Source organism: Ursus arctos, unplaced genomic scaffold (assembly GCF_023065955.2).
Source record: "Ursus arctos isolate Adak ecotype North America unplaced genomic scaffold, UrsArc2.0 scaffold_25, whole genome shotgun sequence".
Classification (NCBI taxonomy): Eukaryota; Metazoa; Chordata; class Mammalia; order Carnivora; family Ursidae; genus Ursus; species Ursus arctos.
Window position 1 is genome coordinate 39,308,370 of NW_026622930.1, and position 17,494 is coordinate 39,325,863.

Genomic DNA, 17,494 nt, shown 5'->3' on the forward strand with positions numbered 1-17,494 from the left:
AACAACATGTAAAGTGAATTATACACTACAGTCAAGTGGGATTCATCCCAGGTAGGCAAATCGCATGATCATATAAATAGATGCAGGACAAGTATTTGACAAAATCCAACACCCATTCATGATTTTAAAAAGAAAACAAAAACACAAGTCTCTGTAAACTAGGAATAAAAAAGAACCTTCTCAACTTGATAAAGACTATCTACAAACAAACAAACAAAAAAACAAAAGCCAGGTTGCAGGATACATGGTTAATAATAAAACTCAACTGCTTTCCGATAAGCCAACAACAAAAGAGTGAAAAGTGACATTAAAAACAATACCCGTGATATTAGATACTCCCCAAAATTAAATACTTAGGCAGAAGTCTAATAAAGTATGTACAAGATCTATAAGAAGAAAATATAAAACTCTAATGAATGAAATCAAAGAACAAAATAAATGGAGAAATAATCCACGTGTATGGATAAGAACACTCAATATTGTCAAGATATCACTTCTCCCCGACTTACCACACCCATTTGTTCACATACCGTCTACAGCTATTTTTCCTACAAAATGGCACAATTGAATAGCTGACAGGAACAACATGGCCTACAAAGCTGAAAATATTTACTACCTGTCCCTTTATAGAAACAGTTCTGTATCCCCTAGTCTAAGTAATTATGGTCTAATTAAGCTGTTACTTATCTCAACCCAATGCTATTTTTTCCTTCAAAACAAAATTTAAATTAGATAACCTCTTCTTTCTTTCAATGGCAGTCATATAAAATTGCTCTCCTAAAACAATATTAAGTGTTTCATATTTTAAAAATATTTCAATGTTAAGAATTTTAAATACACATCATGTTCTTTGAGGACAAAGGATAGGTCTTTGGACAGCCTACAAATAAATAATTAGCATAGCCCTATTACAAAAAAGCAATTATTTTGTGATCTTCACAATTTTTAAAATTTGGTTATTTTCCAAAACTCAAAAATGAAATACCTTTCTCCTGAAGATTTTTTTTTTCCTTTTATGGAAGCTAAAATCCAATTTAACAAAAACACTAGGCCAAAAAACTAAACAAATCTAAGTATCACCTAATGAATCTATATGTTGTATATTTCCTATAGGAATTTAACCTGCACTGATTCATGCACTCTAAGTACAGTAATAGGAGTCCAAAAAACCTAACATACTTGCTCCACTCCCAAATATTTTTCTAAATATCCATACAAACATGAATCTAGTAAATTATACATTCCTTTCACCAAATAAGCTTTTCTACTGCTAGTGACCAGACAGGTCCAGGGCATCAATTATTTTCATCTTCACTAATTTGCAGGAAATGGAGGAAACAGAGCGATGTTATACCACGAAATCTAGACTGTGAGAAATTCTACAGGACAAATAGCCCAGTTCCTTTCATAAGTATGTTAGGAAGAAAAATGTTGCACAGGATTTAGAGAGGCTTAAGGAATACATATATTAAAACAACAACAACAACAAAAAAAAAAACCCTGCAATATATGAACCTTACTGGAATCTTGAGTTAACAAACTTTTTAAAAAGTGTAAATTTGAAAGTTGATAAAGATGTTTGGTAATTTTAAAAAAATAATATAAATTATCTTATGTATGAAAATTGTATTTTAGTTACATCTTTAAAGAGAGTCCTGATATTTTTGGATATAAATACTAAAATATTTACAGGTGAAATTATAAGGTGTCTGGAATTTGCTTTAAACTAATCTGAGTTGGGGCACCTGAGTGGCTCATTCAGTTGAATGTCCGACCACTGCATACGGCTCCAGGTTGGGCTCGAAGCCCGCTTGAGATTCTCAATCTCTCTCTCTCAAATAAATAAATAAATCTTAAAAAAAAAAAAATCCCAGAGTTGATGTAAAGTAGTTGGGGGTAAAAATGAAAGATTCACCATGAATTATCATTGATGAAGCTGTGGATACACGTAAAATTCTCATATTAGCTATATTAGTCATTCGACATGGGTGTATGTGTGTAGGGAACATTCAGTAATAAAACATTTTTAAAGTATCTTCATTTTCACTGTACTTGAAACAAGAAAAGTAGGAATGGAAAGCCATAAATCTGAGAGGGAGATATTTTAGGAAGACAGAAGGGGTCCAGAAGCATATTTGTGCGGTATCATTTATTTCCTAGATTTCTGGATGTTCATCTTAATAATCATCAACAGTAAAAACTGGCATAATTTCTGCTATCTGGTATGATAGGCAGAATTTTAAACGACACTCCCGTTACCCTTTGAGAATGGAACCTATGAATATGATACGTTACTCTCATGGTTATGATACATTATATGGTTAAAGGAGATTATGCTGGGTGGGTCTGACCTAATCAGGTGAGAACTTAAACTTAGCCTTTTCTCTGGCTGATGGCAGAAAAGGAAGTCAGAGAGATGTGCTTCAGCTAGCCTGTAAGAAAGGAAACATCTGTGTGTAAACTGCCAAGGTGGGCCACATGACATGAAATGTGGGTGGCCTCTAGGAGCTAAAAACAGTCACTGGCTGACAGCTAGCAATCTTCAGTCCTACAGTCACAAAGAAATAAATTCGGCCAACAACTATGGAGCATGGAAGGATCCCTGAGCCCCAGATGAGAACTGCAGCCTTAGCTGACACGTGAATTTTAGCCTGCTGAGACCCTAAGCAGAGAACCTAGCCACAGCATGCCCAGACTTCTGACCTGGTGGGGTTTTAAACCACTAAATTTGTGGTAATTTGTTACATAGCAATAAAACTAATATGCCTGGATAAGCATCTGATACCCGAAGAGTACACCACAGTACCTCACAACCCACCTTCTGCACATGAGTTTATGATCCCATTGGCACTAAGTGAGTACCTAAACATTCGGCAATTTAACTTTTAATGCAGTGCCTCTCAAAGGATCGTGAATCCAAATTTGAGAAACCTTGAGCTACATAATCCCTTATAAATGAAATATTCCTTATCCAACACACACAGTTAGCTTTACAGGCAAGATTACATACTTGAGTGCTTTTTACAGTGCGAAGACTTCTACAGCAGAAAAATCCTGCAAAATAATCATATGGAACAAGTTTAAAGCAAATTGTGACTAAGCCAAATGTATCACCAAAACCTTTAGCTTTTCATCACAGCAGGTATAAAACAGTACAGAGCATTCTATCCTGCAATGCCCTAGCTCACGAGTAGGAGGTGTGAAAAAAAATGGGAGCCAAAGTCCATTTCTTTATAACAAAGTTTCCAACGTCCTAGGTGGTCCATAAATATTAAAGAATTATCACAACTATCCTTTGTCCATTTTACACATGTTATTTAGGGGAAAAAATTGAGATGTACAGGAAGAAAAGAAATGGGAAAGTATGTCATGGGTATTATCCCTAAGGTCTAAAATTCTATTTCTAAGGTTGCACTTAGGATTCTTTTTAGCCTTTTTAAAAAATTAACAGCTTTATTGAGACATAAAATTCATATACCATAAAATTCACCCATTTAAAATGTACAGTGTAGTGGTTTTCTAGTATATTTACAAACTGTAACCATCACCACGATTTTTAGAACATTTTCAGCACCCTTAAAAAGAAACCTTGTATTCTGTCTTTTAAACTGTCATTCCTTCTTTAATACCATGTAATTTTTCTCTAGTACCAGAAAACATTGGTCACCTGAAACACAAAATCAACACTTGGGGAAGAACCGAGGGTAGAAGATTTGATCCATGGGCATAACAAATACTGGAAAAACTGTGATTCGGGAGTGTAGAATACTGCTTCTTATAACTGATGTTGTGAACATTCCTTTGAAAACACGGACATGATCCAAATACACAGAACATGAAATTACTTGCCAGTGGAAGCAAAAAATCTTTCACTGGAGAGACTCTTCCCCTATTGCACAATGTAATTTGCTTATATCAGAAGCTGAAGACGGAGGATGATCTGAGCTTTATTTAAGTAAAACAAGTGTTCTGTATTCCAAAGGCAAAAATCTGGAATTTAAAAAAGCATTCTTAAATGTTCACACCCAACATTAAAACATTTTCTACAAGCCAAATGAATAAATGAATGAATGAATATTTTAAGGTGTTGCTTCCATGGCTTATGAGATGGTCCATAAAATGCCTAGCATATATCCCCCTGAAACTTAGTTATTCCCTTGCCTCTGCTATGCTTGATAGAAATCTGGATCTGATTGATCGGTAGGGGAAGAAAGGGATAAAGAAAGGGGGGGTAATCAGAAGGGGGAATGAAACATGAGAGACTATGGACTATGAGAAACAAACTGAGGACTTCAGAGGGGAGGGGGGTGGGGGAATGGGATAGACCAGTGATGGGTAGAAAGGAGGGCACGTATTGCATGGTGCACTGGGTGTTATACACAACTAATGAATCATCGAGCCTTACATCGGAAACCGGGGATGTACTGTATGGTTACTAACATAATATAATAAAAAATCATTAAAAAAAAAAAAAAAATCTGGATCTGAAATTCTAAGTGGAATCCAAGTAAAAGGAGCCATTTTATTCTATTTTCCACCTTTAGTATTTATAACTCTGGGACTTTGTAGTCTGAGCTCCATCCTGGCACATGGCATAGGCTAAGGAAAGAAACTTGCAACAAACAAATCTACCCTATGTTTATGAAGCCAGAAGAGTCTGATGGGAAACTCGCTCAGTGAAACATAGCCGTGAAATTATCTAGATCCTTTCTAGGATCTGGAGTTTTCTAGAATAGAAGCTAGTAAGAGCATTTACTACTACCACTCTCCCACCCACTTTATCTCAAAGGCACTATCGGTGTTTGCCATTTGTAATGGGGTGGGTTATGTTTCCTTTTCCTTTAAACAATAGGTGAATTGAATTGAATCTCCTAGGGAATCATCCTGAAAAGAAGGTAATATCTCAAATTTTTCAGATCTTTTGCTCATCCACTGTTTTCAGTCCTGGCTAAGTATCGGAATTGCCTCGGGAGCTTTAAGAATCCTGGAGATTAGGCCCAAACCCGGACATCTACTGAATCAGAATCCTGATATACCTCCTTTTTATAACCACCACAGAGGATATTCTGACTCCCATCCAGGGCAGAGAACCAACAAACACCTTCAGTAAGAGGCATGGACCCCTTCAGAAGTCCCACCTAACCCTCTGAGAAAGAACTTTGGCTTCTGTTTTAACTGAAGCTATGTGCTCCCCGAAGCATTATCTTTGCATTAGTTGCTCAAGACCTGAGCTTGGGTTGGTTAATTAGAACTTCGTAACATTCCGCTTATGTACACTGAAAATCTTACCAATGGTTTTCTGAGAGCCAAGTTTGAGTGTTGCCAAAGCCCAAGTTTTAGACTCAAGTTTTAAAGACATTCTTGGTTGAGGGAGAGGAAAAAAAAAAAAAATGAAACATCACTCTGTTAATCTTTTTCAGAGCTCTTCCCACACTGCTAATGTGAGATAAGCTGTCATTTTTAAAGGTTGAAGCCCCCCTCCCTTTTTCTAAGCATTTTGGCCTTTGACAATAATGACAGAGCCAACCTTTTCTTTCCCCAAAGCCTCATCTTCTTTATCCACAGATAACATTACTGACCAACCAACACAGGCCACGGGCTTCAAAGTTGTTTACCCACTAGCTCTGGTGGGCTTGCCCTGACCCAGCATCAGTGTCTCACGGAGTCCCCTGTTGTGACCAAGAATATGTCCTTAAAATGTGGCTGGCCTCCCAGGCAGTGGTCATGGAAGAATGGAGAAATGACCTCATAGGGTCTAATCCACTGACCTTTACTTTGCTCTCACCAACTGCCCAAATAAATAAAAACAGCAGGGTAGCTCGGTTTCCCAGATGAATTCCAATTTATCCCTAAATACCCAAGCCTTATCCAATGTTTAAAGTTCTCAGGCTATCCAAAATCTGTCAGCTGGCTCTCAACCAAGGCCAATTTTGCCCCCTCTGGGGACATCTGGCAATGTCTGGAGATGGTTTTGGTTGTTACAACTGGGGGAAAGGTTGCTACTGGTACCTAGGGGGTAGAGGCCAAAGATGCTGTTAAGCATCCTACAGTACACAGTACAGCCCCCTACAACAAAGAATTATCCTGTCCAAAATGCCAATCACACTGAAGTGGAGGAACCCCGGATTGGGTCATTTGCCAGCCCACTGCTGTGAAGAGACTCTCATTACAATTTTAATTTACTTTAAAATAGGGATCCAAACTCAAATGCCTTCAAGGTCCGAGGAGATAAAGAAATATCACATCAAGTGGCTGTGTAGGAGGCACTAGGGTGTGGTGGGGCCTGTACCAAATCAGAGTGTAAATGCTCACTAAAATCATCTTTAAAAATAACACTGTGTTAGCCAAACAAAACATGACAGCTGGCTACCACCCTGTGTACCACTGGTAGTCAAGCTCTGGTTTAAAGAGTTTACCGATTTAAACAGAATTGGAGGATCACTCCCAAACACTGTCTAGCCTCATCCCTTACACCCTATGGAACTTCCTGAGCCCCAGGACAGGGGAACATAACTAGAAGCTGTTCAATTAAGAACAGACTAGGGATCAGATTTTAAGGGCTTAGCTTCAGCATCTCCGATATATAGTGCTAAGAGCAGGGGCCAACGTTGGAAACGCTGAAGGTGAGAAAATGGCATTCTCCTCTCCCGGATCTCCATTCTAGGGACACCCAGTGGATAGTACATCAATATTACACAATGCCACACAAGTGTGGTCACTATTTTATGACACCATTCTCCCAAAATTTTAGAATTTTCACATTGTTTCACAGATGAGGAAACAGAGGCCGAAGAGTTTTAAATGAATTGCTAAGACTACCGACATCTGAACAGAAAATTAACTGGTGTTTCTTTCTTCTCTGTGCAATTGCATCACAGCAACCAAAAGGTGAAAAGATTTCATTTCAAGGTGTCAAACATTCATGACTAAACTCTCTACCAACATAAATAAGTTATACGTAAATGTTAAACTTAAACCTACTCATCACCATCCTCTTTTCCCAACAGAAAAACATTAACATGTTTGCCCCAAGTCACTGTTTTAAGATCTCTTTTCCACATAACGGAAGAATTAAAAACAGGTTAAGTATCTCCAGCCCTCCTTTCAGATCAGGCTGTAGGCTGTAGCAAGGAAAGCCAAGTCAGCAAATGGAACACAAGAAGAAGGAAACCGGGATCGGATCTGACTATCCCCGTGTGTATGCATGCTTTCTGTTGGAGGAATTCCTGGCCTGAGGAGACAGTATAAACAATGCAATCCAGAGGGAAACAAATGATAAGATAACTGAGACCCAGTAACCCCCCTTTGTCCTCCCCTCCACCTACTTCCCCCAACTTATTCCATCAGAAAAACAATCTAGCACGGGAGGATTAAAATGTAAGCAGCCCCCTCTCTGCTACCACATAGCTCCCTGCTCTTAATGAGGAGGTTAAGGGGGAAAACACCCTCCTTTGTGAGGTCAGTGGTTGTGGCTCCCCTCACGTGAAACCTGACCAACTGGGGACAATCTTCTTTGCCCATAGGGAGGCTATGAGTGCAGACCTGACAAGGAGGTGGTTCACTGCTCCTGCAGACTCAAATTACAATTCAAGGAGTGTAGTAGGAAAAGAGGGAGTATGTTAGAAGGTAGCTTCAGTCACAGCCTGAAAAGAAACTGGGTCAAACTAAAAATAGCATTTTTTTTTTTTATTATTTTAAACCAATCCCTTAGCAGAAAATGTCATAGGCAAGGCGGTTTCTTGCCACAGTTCCTGGAACTTCTGCAGCTGGAAGTGTCACCTACACACAGACTGTCAAGCCCTAAATGGGTCAGAGAGGTTTTCCAGTCCAATCCAATCTCCATTCTTGATTTTTAAAATGTGAAAATACAATAACAGGCCTTTCATTTAACGTTCTGAGAACACCATGTAGTCTCAGCCATAGCCTTCAATTCCAGCCCAATTCATTCCACACCATCTCTGACTTTTTGCTCAAACAACCACTGAGCGCTGAGTAATTCCGGGGGATGGGACGGGGTACTTCTCATGCAAAGAAGATTGCCACACAAAATCAGAATGGGGAATAAACAGAAATTTATTGTTGTTTCTTTTGCCACCATCATCCTAAATCAAATTACCACTAATATGGGGTGCATTTAAAAAAATAAATCCTAGGTCACTTACCTTGGACGAAACCATATAACATTTTCTGTATCCACAATTTCACCAACTTTTGACAGTAGGGAATGTAGCAAGGACCTTCAAATGGTTTGTCTTCATCATTTCCTTTAACTTTTTAGAATATTTTTGGTTACAAATTCTCAGGATTTTGAGGGGCCCTTAGTCTAAACCTCTTGTCGTAGAAAAGAAGATGGGGTGTGTGGGGGTGTGTGGGGGTGTGTGTGTGTGTGTGTGTGACCAACGGAATACTACTCAGCCATCAAAAAGAATGAAATCTTGCCACGTGCAAAACATGGATGCAACCAGGGTATATTATGCTAAGCAAAATAAGTCAAAGAAAGACAAATATGATTTCACTCATATGTGGAATTTAAGAAACAAAACAGATGAACATAGGGGAAGGAAAGGAAAAATTAAAAAAAAGAGAGGAAGGCAAACCATAAGAGACTCTTAACTATAGACAATAAACAGAGAGTTGCCTGAGGGGAGGTGGGTGGGGGGATGGGCTAAATGGGTGACGGGCATTAAAGAGGGCACTAGTTGGGATGAGCACTGGGTGTTATTTGTAATGATGAATCACTAAATCCTACTCCTAAAACCAATACTACACTATATGTTAACTAACTTTAATTTAAATTTTTTAAAAAAGGAAAAAAAAAAACCCTACAGGTTCTAACTTAACTCATGTCTTGACAATTCACTGCTCAGTTTTACCAAATCTCTGTGAAAGGAATACAAATATGGACATATATTATTCATATAGCTAACTCACCCTGTGAATGATTTTGACCACCATCCTTCCTTCTTCTACGATGCAAGCCTGTGGAAGTTTTATGGAAGAATAGCAAAGCCAAGAAATAGCACCAAAACGTCCACTAATGATTTGTCACATCCCCAAGCAACAGAAAAGACTTCGGCAAAGTTTTAGGAAGCTGCTCTTAGTTCTAACCCACTCTTCATAGGACACCTGTCAAAAGCATATAGTTCCTTAGCAAATTGCTCGCAAAGTCTTGCCTCTAACTTATGGGGTCTGAAAAAACTAAGACCCCCACAGTTCATTTTATAACATGGCACCATCTTGTGCCATTGTGGTGCCGGCTATGCATTAATATATCCACAGGGTACGGTCTAGTCTCCTTTGTTGCCAAGAGCATGATGAATTTTTAAAAAAGGGGAGGGGGGGCACCTTGTTGGCTCGGTCAGTAGAGCATGCAACTTTTTCTTTTTTTTATTTATTTTTATTTTATTTATTTTTTTTAAAGATTTTATTTATTTATTTATTTGACAGAGAGACAGCCAGCGAGAGAGGGAACACAGCAGGGGAGTGGGAGAGGAAGAAGCAGGCTCCCAGCGGAGGAGCCCGATGTGGGACTCGATCCTGGAACGCCGGGATCACTCCCTGAGCTGAAGGCAGACGCTTAACGACTGCGCTACCCAGGCGCCCCAACTTTTTCTTTTTTTAAAGATTTATTTATTTGAGAGAGAGAAAGAGAGCGAGTGCGAGCGGTAAGGGGCAGAGAGGGAGAGACTCTGACACAGGACTCGACACAGGGTGATCTCAGGACCCTTAGATCATGACCTGAGCTAAAATCAAGAGTCTGCCACTTAACTGACTGAGGCACCCAGGTGCCCCTGCGTATGGGACTCTTAATCTCAGGGTTGTGAGTTCAAGCCCCACCTTAGGTACAGAGCCTACTTAAAAAAAAAAAAATTAAATTAAATTAAATTTTTAAAAATTAAAAAAAAAAAAACGTTGACTAAAATTACAGTACAGTTTGTGGCTCTAAAACAAGGCAAAACTAAGCCATGGCCTTGATCTGGTTTGTGTATCACTAACAACTGAGCTTAGCCAAAAAGCAGAATATAAAAACCCATTTCAAAAAACAAAAGGTGGGCATCTCTATTGCCCAGACCATGCCCAAAGCTGGGATCTGGGCTATCTAATCTTGGAAGCCTGAATTCAGAAAGCCCATCAGATGGGCAATGTTTGCCAATCGCACAGGAGACTTTTTTTTTTTTCCAGAAATGAAAAGGACAAAGACCAGTTTAATAGTTGACCCTAATTATGTACCTGGCAGAATACAAGGTACCTTCAATTCTAATCCTGGTGCAATTTATAGAACAGAATGAACTCAGTTTATTACTAAAGGTGATTGACATACTTAGGAAGTGTAACAAGATGAATGGGGGGAAAAAAAGCTCCTGAAATCAATGTCTGTTGAATGAATATTATGTTTGAGTAGCCTAATGACTAATAAGCCTTTGTTTTCATTGTCTTTTCCTGGCAATATATTGTTAGGGCATAACTTTCTTATTATTTCCCTAAATGACACGGTTTGAGTTTTACTCAATTGTCTTCATTAAATACTGTCAAAGTGGCACAATATCCAGTTTTCAGCCAAAAGGAAAAGATCTATTTTAAGTCAGGAAATCGTACCAGCTACACTGGAAACTGAACCTGCTTTCCCCCGTTTCTCCATTTAATTCACAATAGTGGCTACGGTTTAAAAGAACTGCAATCGTTTATTTGACACCAAATTTACTCCACTGTAAAAATAAATAAAAGTCTCCTTTCTGAGGTGGGAAATAAAAAAGCTTATTTTAATATCTAAGGATAACCCAATATTAGATTACATGTTTGACTACTACTCAAGTTTTCATTACTTCCCTTTCAAAAGAGCTTTCACAATTTATGTTAAAAGACAACAAGGAGGAGGGAAGCTCAGAAGTTATGGGAGTCTTAACTCACCAGGCAGGCTTCTGTGGCTCTGTTCTGGGTGAGAAGGGTTTGGTTTTTTTGTTTTTTGTTTTTTTTTTCAGATAAGAGATTCAACCTATTGAAAAGTTATCTCAGTTAACAAATACAGTCTAATGCTGGACAGGCTCCAAATGGATTTAGAGATGGCATATAAGAGCATTTCTTTTTTCAAATAATTTGCCTATCACCCACATAGCCAAAAGGAGGGAGTTCAAAAGTGTTATCATCCAAACACACAAATGCAACATTTTTAATCTCATGCAACATTTGCTGCTCCAGAAAGTCAGACTTAAGGAACCATTCACTGAAGAAGCATTTTTACTCTCAATCGGCCCAGCACTTAATGACCCAGCACTGTTTCAGAATTAAGAGATACAAAGGAAGTTGTGATTCCCCCTAAGTCGATGGAGAGAAAAGAACAGAACACACAGGAAAACCAGAGGCAAAGCAATCGTGTGGGGTGTAAAGAACTAGGCTGCCTGGGTCCCTAACCTAGTCTGCCACTGACCAGCTGCATGACCTGAGCTAGGCAAGTTCCTTAACTTCTTCACTCCTCAGTTTGTAAAATGGTGATGATAGTACGTATCTCATAGAGCTATTGAGAAGAGTCAATGGTTAAGCCCATGTAAAGTATTAGGAAGGACCTGGCACAAGGTAAGCATCTCACACACCTTGACTATTAGCACTGTTAGCTGTGTTAGGTTCGACGGTCAGGCTATGGGCTCTAAGGAGGAAGGAGCAGAGCCGGTCGGTAAAAGCTGAAGCAGGGAAGCGTTCCTGGAATCTGTGGCACTCAAGATGGATCTGAGAGCACAAGGAGAATTTAGAAACTCAGAAGCACCCATTCCAAATGAGGGGAGCCATTACCACAGAAAGTCACAGATGGTATAAAAACCAGGAGTGCTTAAACATCGACAAGGAAAATTCGTAGTTCATTATTTTGGTACCCTCAGATTAACTGCAGGCGGGGGACACAGGGAGAGGCCTCCAAATACTTGCTGCAGTACTCCTGGATTAATTAGTGTTTCACTAATTTTTTAACCTGTGTACTATGAGTGCAAACTCACTTTGAAATACTCAGTTCTCTCCTTCTAGAACAGTGGAAAGGATGCCAGAAAATAAAAAGGTAAACTTTTTTTTTTCCTGCAAAAATAGCCTGCTAGAGTGGAATGTAGGTCACTGAAATCAACTTGCATCTCATCTGCATCCGTCCCTCTTTCAGTGGGGGTACTAAGTGGTGGCCTGGAGGAACCGGAGGGGCAGGGGACACTTCAGACGCATCCTTCAATTCCAATCTCTATCAGCCGCCCTCAGCCACTCTGAACACAATCTACAGAAAAAGACAGTACACTCGTGAAGCAAATGTAACCTCAAAGGAGGTATCCTCCACCCCAGTCTGCCCCACCAACCAGATGCCACATAGAGCCACATAGAGAAACTGCCCTCCTTACTGATTTCTTAAATAGCACCTGTGCAATCAGACGCCTCTAAACTGAGCTCTCGGGAAGATCACTAAGAACAGATTCTGTGAGTGTTTAGGATACATACTCGACTCATTTGGAAGATTTCTTCCATTACCGAGTTAGAAATCGTAATGCCAATATAAGTGACAGTAGTCCACATCCCTTATTCAAAGAAGAAAAATCACAAAACAGAATAGAAAAAATTTCATTTTGACTGTGCCCTCCCTAGAATTTAAAAAGTTTGCTAACCTAAATTGGCAAAGTTGCTTTGTTTCCTGCAGTAGAAGGATAGCCTTAAAACTTGGAAATACCAGGAGCATGACATGAAGCCAGGGAGGGCCCCACAGAAGTTACAAGCTCTGTGATTATTTCCTGAACCGAACACCTAAGGCCGTCAGTGGTACCAAGCTTTGTTGGAAAAGCTTGTTTCCCCTGATCCAACAGCTGTAACTTTTTAAGTGATTTCACAGAAGACCTCAAGATTCTCAAGCCAAAGCCACTCTTTATAGCATCCCCAAAATATTTACACAATGAAACACTTTCAATCTTAACCATGTTTTGTTTGTAAACACCTTATTTGTTCTGATGACCATAGCACCAACACTAAAAGCAGCCTTTTAAACAAAGTAGCTCGAACAAAACCACACACAGACACACAGGCATTCTTAACACCCAGAGCCTATCCACAGAGCAAGAAAGCCAGGATTCAAATTCCTTGGCACCGACTCACTAAGCTCCTGTAAGCACCACCCAAGGACACGACCCACTGCACCCTCGCTACTATCACGCCTCCTTACTAATTTATACTTCTAAAAACCCACAGAATGGATGATAACAGAATGTTACAAATACTGGACAAATGTTTCCTACCCCCATTTCTTCTTTCACATTAGCCAGCATGGGACAACTGATCCTGTTTTGGGGTACACTTGACCCCAGATGAGAGAGCCATTGTCCAGCTCCTCTACCCAAATGGTGCCTCTGGTACCAGAGGTGGCCTGGCAAAGCCTCTAGTTATCTTTGCCTTGGTGTCTCTCTTTCTCTTCTGTCATACACCTCCTGGGAAAGTTATCTGGGTCAAGGATAGTACAAGAGAAATCTACAAATATCTGCTTTGGAGTAATAAGAATTGTATTAAGAACTGTAACAAGAATTTTAAGGGGGGGGGGATGTCTTCGTGAGTGAATATATTCCAAAAGCAAATAATTACAAATACATCTATTTCAAACACACGGAGGCCTTTTCTTAGTTCAAGTTATGTGCTACATGGGAGTTTTTCATCTATGCTGAGATGCAACTACTTCACAGAAAGCTACAGGAAGATTACAGTTGATGCCAGAACTGTCAATGGAAAGAATGCAATCTTGAATCTCCAATCATGGTTCTACTATTGACTCAACAAATATTTATTAAATACCTACCAGCGGACAAACACTAATTGCTAGAGAGACAGGGAAGGACCAGACAAAGACTCTACCCTCAAAGACCTTAGGGGAGTGGGGAAAAAAGCCGCACATTAGAACTGCTGTCAGACTTATAGGGACACAAGAAATAAACAGATACTGACGGAGATTTTCAGTCAATGGTAAGTTCTAGGACAAAAATAAAGAGTGACAATTTCTGATTCTGTTTCTCATGAGAATGTAACCACCCACTTAAAACAAGATGATGAATGTCAACCACCTGGCACTCAGCATCCCCAAGCATTTACCTGCACACGAATGCACACGCATACACACTCACAGATACAGCCTTCTCCCCCCTTAACTGCAATATCTGTGATAATCCACCTTGGTATGTAATAAAAGCAGAAGGTAAACAAGATATTTGTGTAATTCTATTACATTTAATGCAATTAAATTACAAATAACTGTATTCAAGAATCTATAAAAAGGCAAAATCTAAACAATTCTAAGATACAAGGATAAATAGAAGTCCAGATACAGGGAATATACTAGTAATATTAGAACTATTATTATAAATAGTAATATGGCTGCCTTGCCCACTTTGAAGGGCTGCCATGAAGAGCCAGGGCTATTTTGCCAGTCAAGTGATACAACTAAGGCTCAGAGATATTAAGCCAAAGCCACAGTGTCAGAAGCTGAATTTAACTCATCTTCAGATTATTTTGAGAAAAGACAATGACCATGTCCTTCGTAGAGTCACAAGGTTTTATAGGTAGAATCAACTTTGGGAAACCCTCTCTATTCCTCCCCCACATTACTACTGACCGAGGTCCCTGGAGGTAAAGGGTTAACCGCAGGGTGGGGTAGCCAGCAATGACAGAGCCAGGGCAGGACCCAGGCCTCCCAGATCCCTGCCCAGTCTGCTTCATTCTCAAGGACCTGCATCCTTTAGGCAGGCGGCAGGCTTTTAGATTTTATGAGAACCCCAAAGGATGATACTGACTTCCATAATTCAAGCTCAGTCATTAATCGTCCCTATAAACTTCCAGAGAGCTGCACCTAGAGCAAATTGATGCCCTTTACTGGTGGCCAGAGAGCTCTCTTCATGCAAAACAGAGGACACGCCCTCCTTGAGAAAGCTGCCTCTAACACTGTCAGGTATTAGGAAAATTATGCATCTAGCCTGAAAGGCAAAAGAGATCATTCCATTGTAATTTTCAGAGCTTGCCTCAGGCAAAAGGCTCCAAACGATTACTTCCGGAGAGGGGAGAGTCCAGGTACCCGCACACGAGAGGGAAAGGGGTCCTGAACTGCGTCCAAGCTACTTCTAAGAGAAAGGCGAGAGGCCTGGGCTGTGAAACGGGTGAAGAAGAGAGAGCAGCTGGGCCCGGAACGAGCATTTGACCACACCCACTGGCCACGCCCTCCCAGCTGCCCGCAGAGCCACATCGAATTGAAACAGCAGTGGGAGCAGTTAAGATTCCGACGGCAGGAGTCGCCATGGCAACGGGATTCATCTTGCAGACAAACTCCGCTTCAATTAACTGGGTCCTTCCCCAGTCTTAAGCAACTACCAACTCCATAAGAGCAAAACGGTCACGGGTAGCATTTGCTCTTGATGCTCTCCCGCTGGTGGAGATGGGGTGGGGGACAGAGTTGGAGGAAATAAAGCGTAGTTATCTATTCCTGGGCCTACTAAGATATTTTTTGAAGAGGGGGAACAAAACACCCCAACGCCAGGCTGTGAGCCACTTGAGCCATTCGCGGGGTTTGATGAATGAATGAGTATACGAAAGAATGAGGGTGCTAGGGAAAGGAAATCCTGAGGACAGAGTTCTCGGGCCTCGAGCGCGTCTCAAGTATAGGGCAAGCCCATCACAAGCACCTGGATTTTCGACACCAGCTGGTTCCTATTGCCCAGCCCTCCTGCCCCACAGAGAGCCTCATCATTAGATTATTCGACACCCCGCACCGCCTTACCACCTCCCAGCCCAAAACTCTGGGCAGATGCTTCGCCCCCGCTCAGGTGCTCTTTGTGGAGGGAGCAATCAGAGAAGGGGAACCAAGATGCACCTTTCCCAGGCGGAGAGGCGGGAGCGCTCTGCGGCGCCTCGAACCCGCTTCGCCCGCCGCGCAGCCTCCCCTCACTGCTGTCCGCCAACACCCCCTTGCTCCTTCCGCAGCGCGGGTTTCCCTCCTCTCCTGTGAGACCTTTACCTTCCAACTTTCTCGGAATTAGTCACCCCGTCCCTTTCGAATAAAGCTTGAAGTGAGAACTGCAAGGATGTTTGGGGTTCTGCTCGGAAGCGGGCCGGCGGGTAAACGAGTTCCTCCTTCCCCGTCGCCACCTCCGAGTCCACCACGCCTGCCTCGGAGCCTCCCGGGCCAGCAGCTCCCGAAGGCTGCAGGGCCCGCAGCCCCCAGCCGAGGCCACGACCGCCCCCCCCCCCGGCGCCCCACCGGCGCAGCCTCGGGAGCCCGCAGCAAGGCGGCGAGTGGTACCCTGCCTGCTCTTTTGGCATCCCAGCGCCTCAGAAAGAAAGGAGGGAGGGATCCCTGTCCTCGGGGGCGCCTTCCTCCGGGCTCGCCTTGCTTTTCGCCGCGCTTGCAGCCATTTTCCCAAACCCAGCTTGGCAGCCGGGAGCTGTCTAGGTCCCGTTCCCACCCAGACCCAACCTGAAGGACGGGTTTAATATTTACCTACTGGCCCTGGGGCTCCGAGGAGGCAGCGGGAGGGCGCGCGGCGAACCCAGCTCTGGGCCCGAAGAAGCGCGCCCACCCCCGCGCCACCGCGCGGTGCTACTTAATGAATGAGTGCGGCGAGCGAGGCGGCACGTCCCCCTTACCTGAGCAGCCCCTGCATGCTGGAAAGGCGGCTCTGCGCTCCGGGTACAATGGGATCCGGTTAAACAGTTTCCTTCACAGCCGCTCGTAGGTTACCAACTCGCAGGTGACATCACCCTCTCCTCGCCTGATAGGATACAATGTGGCGCCCACTGCGCATGGACTCCCCAGTCGGTCCCGCACACCCCTGGGAGTTGTAGTCTGAGTCTCACAAGCACAGCCCAAGTAGCTACGCTAACTGGGGTCACAGAACTACACTTCCCGAAGTATTCCTCGGCCGCTTGGTCCCCTCCCCTTGGTCCCGCCCCCGCCGGGACCCGCCCCCTCCCCGCCCTCCAGCCTTGCAGTGTTAGCGGTGGTCGTTCAAGAAGCCCAGTTGCGGACAGCGCGGGCGAGGGGGTGGGGGGAGGGCACCCTGCGGTCGTGCCCTTTGACTTGACCTCCACTCTGCCCAGTGCGGGCTCGGAGGGCCACCAGGGGTCCGGCGCTGGTGCGCAAGGGCCAGGCAGCTCTGATCAACCCGGCTCTTGGCCCCAGCTGGAAAGAGAAGATTAAGCCTTTCACTACCGTCCTTGCGCGTAGAAACTAATTAATAGGACGCACTGGTTTCTGGGTTAAAAGCGGTCCTGGAATTCCCCCACGTCCCCGAGGATGAGACGATGCAGGCCCCGAAGAAGAGAAATCCCCGTGTGACCCACTTACTACAATTCACCTTTCTGTCCTCTTTCCTTCTCCCATTTAACGGAGTCCGGGTGACCAACCAGAACGCAGGCAACAGCTTAGTTGGCTGAGCTGACGGAATAACGGAGGCTGTCACTAATAGAAATGCGGTGTAATAGACAGACAGTCGCGGCAACCCTCCAT

At 42.5% G+C, this 17,494-nt stretch overlaps 1 protein-coding gene across 3 annotated transcripts in view; it reads right to left on the reverse strand.

Annotated features, from left to right (window-relative positions):
- DAAM1 (dishevelled associated activator of morphogenesis 1) overlaps positions 1-16,861 on the reverse strand; it is a 162,837-nt gene extending 145,976 nt beyond the window's left edge. Inside the window, exon 1 of one of the 3 annotated variants that reach the window (XM_026480400.4) lies at positions 16,633-16,861. The gene's annotated coding sequence lies outside the window, so the exon portion shown is untranslated. Of the gene's footprint in view, positions 1-3,010; positions 3,383-16,486 lie in introns of those variants that run through there. The other 2 variants (XM_048220165.2, XM_057318728.1) reach the window with 2 other exon arrangements.
- Positions 16,862-17,494: the final 633 nt, after the last annotated feature.